We start from the raw sequence: 5,537 nt of genomic DNA on the forward strand, positions 1-5,537 counted from the left end.
CCGCCGTTTGTGGGAAACTAAGTACCAAGCCACTGTTCTACCATTACTTCCGGCAAGAAGAAATGCCGAGACGTTCAAAGCAACTCATGGAGCCACGAGAGGTGGAGGTTCACCTTAACGGAGTCCAGCTGAAGGCCTCCATGAAGGATCCTCCTCCACCCAAAGATGTGGAGCCCCCAAGGGACCCTGAGGTTCACGGGGGTGATAGAGAGGCATCGTCATCGGCCGTCCCACCCGGAGAGAGTCCTCCAAGGGCACCACCGGGAAATGCCAGTGAGTTTCCGCTTCCTAAACCACCACAAGTACCGAACTCCGGCCGGCAGAACTCGGGCCCCTCGACGCATAGACATGATAAACATCCCCGGGTCCATTCTGTGAGCTCGAGTTCTAAATCTCGGTTCTACGAAGAGGAAATACGTGAGCTGCACCATAAGAACCAAAGGTTGGAGACCACTCTGGAGAATATGCAAGAGGTGCTGAATGGCCTATTGCAAGGTAAGTCAAGCGTAACCTTGCCCAAGAGAAAAGAGACAGGCCAGGAGGGGGCAGAGACCACCGTCTCGGTAGACGATGGGAGGACTCGACATTCAACTAGTAACACCCCCCGAACGAAGCAACAAGAACATCCTAAACCACCAAAGCAGGCCCAGAAGCCAGAGCCGAAGACCAAAGCTGCCCCTCGCAACGATGACGAGGTCACCTCAAAGAGGGCACCCTCAGATTTACGGGAGGAGCTCAACAAGAAGAGGGCGGCCAAAAGGACCACGCCCCCTATGGCGCCTCGAGAGGGCAAAGTAAAGGGGAATATAACTCGTCCGCTTTAAGGGACTCCTTAAGCAAGAGAAGGCAGGACCTGGACACAGAAATGAGGAGCCTGCGAAGCAAGATCGTCACCGCCTCTGGAGGTCAAGCTGTTGAGGAAGAGTTCGACCATGATTCACCCTTCGTTAGGGAGATCCAAGCCATCCGGCTCCCTGCCAATTTTAAGGAGCCCCATATGACCCCCTAGGAAGGAAGCACTGATCCAAAATACCATCTAGATACATTTAACGACCTAATGAAGCTGAGGGGAATTGGCAGTGGGGCGAGATGTCATTGCTTCGCTGTCACCTTAAAAGGACCTGCGTACAAATGGTTCAGAAGACTTAGACTGGGGTCCATCAGATCTTGGCAACAACTTTCTGATGAATTCCTCCAGCAGCACAACGCTGTGCGAGACTACACGATGCCAGGCACCAGCCTCACAAATGTGAAGCAAGGAGAAAATGAGAGTCTGATGAACTATATTCACAGGTTCAATATGGAGGCAGCTAAAGTAGGGACCCTGACCCACCGAGAGCTGAAAATGGCCATCATAGCTGGAGTACGCACAGGAAGTAAGTTATGGGATAACATACTCAAGAGGGAGGTCACAGACTTGGATGATTTCTACGAGCGGGCTCAAAAATACATTCGCGTGGAGGATGGTCACGAGAATCTCAAAGCCGGAAAAGGCCTGTCGCCCCCGAAACCTTCAGCCCGAGAAAACAAGAGCGGTGCAAAGAAGAATGAGGTTTATGAGGGAACGAGAGATGATCGACCCCGGAAGCATCAACGCTCTGAGGAGTGCCTACAGGGCCCCTACACCTTTTACACTGACCTCACCCATGTGAGAGAGCATATTTTCGTTACGAACGAAAACCAGGTCCCTTTCAAAAGGCCCCCGCCAATGAAAAAAGACCGGTCTAACAAAGACCCCAGCAGGTATTGCCAATATCACAAGGATGTTGGCCACACCACCGCGGAATGCAACCATTTGAAGGTGGAAATCGAGGAGCTCATCCGCAGGGGACATTTGGGCAGATATGTGCACAAGGAGAACCAGAGGCCAGAAGAAGGAGCATCCCCGTCGCTGGCGTGAGAGGTGGCCCCAGAAATATAGGGAGAGGTCAGGACCATCTTTGGAGGACCAGGATTCGGAGGCGATTCAAGGAAGGGACGAGACAAATATGCCAAGGAGGCCAGACAAAGTCCACCACCGTGTGTCTTAAGTTTGGAGCAACGCCCCCCGAAGAGTTTCAAGGGCGAGAATGACTCAATAACTTTCACTAAAGAAGACGCGCAGGGGGTGCATTTCCCTCATAATGACCCCCTGGTGCTAACTGTCCAGCTTGCGAACATGAGAGTACATCGAGTCCTAGTGGATAATGGAAGCTCTGTGGACATTCTGCATCGCCCCGCTTTGGAGAAGATGGGACTGAGCGTCTGACACCTGAAACCTTGCAATTCCTCCCTTTACGGGTTCACAGGGGACTCGATACAGCCCCTAGGTGAAATTGAGTTAGCCCTCACCATGGGGGAACAACCCAAGCAAACCACCATAATGGCAAACTTTGTTGTGGTGGATTGCACCTCAGCCTTCAACGCGATATTAGGGAGACCCTCTCTGAGAGAATTGAAGCCGATAACTTATGTGTATCACCTAGCCATGAAATTCCCAACCCCTGGGGGAGTAGCATGCATGAAAGGGGAGCAGAAGGAAGCAAGGGAATGCTATAACATGTCCCTCCACACAGCCACAAAACCATCGGTGCCGATGGAAATGGTTGTGTATGAAGGCGCGACCCACACAAGTTGGACCCACGGGTTACGGAACACCTCAAGAAATGCTACCAGTGAAGCTTTGGCACTCGGTGCCAAGAGGACCCATGTTTAGTTGATTCATTGTTATGTTAGCTTAGTAAGTAAGAATCAAAGAGGCTACCTAGGTAACCTCCCAATTAGATGTAACCCTTCTTTAAATATGACGTTGTAAACCACATGCTATGAATGAAACTATTTGCCACTTCACGTGTTATTCTTCTTCTCTATGCGAGCATCAGCTCAAGTGCCTGTCGAAATAAATTTCACCAAACACTTGGGGGGCAGGACAGGAGGCAAAGACACACAGCAAGCAAAAAAGGACCCTCTAACAGGAGGATCCTAAAAAAAAAAAAAAAAACCCCGTGCACCAGGGTCCTAAAAAGGGCCCTCTATCAGGAGGATCCTAAAAAGGACTCCATGCATCGGAGCTTTAAGCAAAACTCTTTAAAAGAGGAACGCAGCCACGCGGCGAACCCTAACAAACAGGGAGAGGACCTTGCGAGGCATCTCTTGGGTTCACAAGGATTAGCTACCCTTATGAACCTCAAGGAGGCCAAAAGGTCTCACAACAACAACAACACACTTCCAAATAAAGGCAAATGCTCCCACACGAGGTAAGACCTCAGAGAGAGCATCTGCCAATAAGCCTAGAGCAACCACCAAGCCGTCTAGCCAAAAAGGGTCCTAAAAGAAACCCTTGCAAAAATAGTACTATGAATACGACGAGAAGGACGCTTCTCGCAAAAAATAATAAGCGCATGCAAGAATATATAAAAGGATAGCTAGGACCCAAGGGGTCAAAATATCCTTATAAAAGTAATCAAGAGGCACCAAAAAAGCTCCCATTGAACCCTTTCACATGGGCTCCAAAGGACCTCCAGCCTGGTAAACAAAAGAGGGGAACCTACCAAACCCCATCATACAGGCTCAAAAGGACCTCAAATGCAAAGGAATAAGAGATAAATAACCACACATGTATATATTGAAAAAGGTTCTTGATGACATGACAAGATTTACAAAAAGAAAAATAGTAATATTACAAAAGCTCAAATGGGCATACATCTACAACGGGCTGGCTGGCAGAGGTAATGAAATAACAACCTCAGGGCCTCCTACCCCGGGCGTTCCACACAGCCACCCGGGCCATGGCATACTCACCAAAGGAGAAGTCGAAGTTGGGATCCTGCCTCCATACGCCATAGAGGGCGCGCTCTATGGACCTATGCTCAGTGGTCGCCCTCTCCGCTTCTAAAGAGGCAACCCTCTTCTGTGACGCAGCAACCTCGGCTTTAGCAACTTCAAGATCAGCCTCTAGGGAAGAGACCCTCGCCTGCGCTGCGGTTGTGGTAGCCTAGGCACCCTGGAGCTCACCCTCGAGCTTGGTAGCCCTGTCCTGCAGCATCGAGGCCTTGGCAACCACTTTCTTCCTCTTTTTTAACGAGTTAGAAAGTTTGGTCCGAGCCCTTGTCAGCTTATCCTGGGTTTCATTAAGCTCTCTCTCGAGCTCCTGGGCCCGGGCTGCGAGACGATCCCTCTCAGTGCACGACGCGGAGAGGTTGTTAGCTAAATCGGCAAACCGTTGAGCCACAATATGGGCCTGCACAAGAAAGTTAACAACATAAATAATAAGTAACAAAAAAAAATGTATGTACATCTATATATAATAGGGCCGACACAAGAAGCATGAACTCACCCAAGCAGTGGTGTCCTTAGAGTTCCCCAAGGTCTGACAGAGCAAAACTCCGAAGATTGTTCCAGTCAGGTTCAGGGAGGTCTGAGGCGATTCGGGTGAACCGCCTCCCGTAAGTGGTCGACATGCGATTCACCCAGGGCATCCCATCCAGGCTAGGGTCACCTGGCTGGATAAGGATAGACGACCCGCTCGCTGAAACGGGAGGGGGCGCAGAAAAGGTGGAGAAGTGAGGCCCCGGTAGATCAGAAGGGGGTACTGGAAGATTGGCAAAGTATGCCCCCGATGGACCAAGGTCGAGGGGAGCCTGAGTGAAAGTGTCATAGCCCTCAGGGTTGGGGCAAACAAAACACCCCGGTACGGCATGCTGGTCTTGATATTGGGAGGCTATGTCCTGGTCATAAGAGGCATAAGGAGGGCATCCCCTAGGAGACGGGGGCAGCTGGTGAGGTCCCCCGCATTCAAGGGGGGCATCCTCTGGCTCATCCTCAGCCTCACCTTCGTCTGGGCAAGGCTCAGCCGACACCGCCTTCATCTTCTTGGACCCAGGAATGGTCCACAGCAACTTGGGGTCGGAGACTGGGGACAGTTTGTGGAGGTTCAGATTCTCCACGGTGAATAAGAACGCCACCTTTTTCAGGGCAGGGTCAACATTAATGAGGCCCATCACAGCATCCACCTCCGACCTAACGACCAAGGGAACGGCAAATTTCTCTGCATGACCCACGCCATTGTCAAAACAAACATAAGTATAAAACAGTGAGTTCCAATAAAAAGAAAAGGAGGCTCAGGGTACTTACTGGGGGTGGCGCGGAAGTCCTCACGGACAGAAAGAGGGCCCTTTACGAAGAAAAAGTCCCGCTTCCAGGACCCCGGATTGGACATTGAGCCCTCTATCAAAGGGACCTCGTTATTGGCCTTTTGCAAATAGTAGAAGCCCTTGGACTTGGGAGAGGGCATGAGGTTATACAGGAAGTGCACCTCTAGCGCCATAAGGGCGCATTTGGCAAGTACCGCGAACGCAATGAAAAGGCAGCTCAAAGTCAGCCAGCCATTGGGTGCCAGGTGAAGAGGGGCCAGGTCGAAGTAGTTAAGGACCGCTACGAAAAACGGGTGCAAGGGGATGGTACCACCCACCTTCAGAATGTGCTCACTAAGGGCCACGAAGTCGGTCCTAGGGCGGTCAACCCACCATGTCTCCAAAGGAGGGTATAAGGCGTACTCC

Source organism: Humulus lupulus, chromosome 1 (genome assembly GCF_963169125.1).
Source record: "Humulus lupulus chromosome 1, drHumLupu1.1, whole genome shotgun sequence".
NCBI lineage: Eukaryota > Viridiplantae > Streptophyta > Magnoliopsida > Rosales > Cannabaceae > Humulus > Humulus lupulus.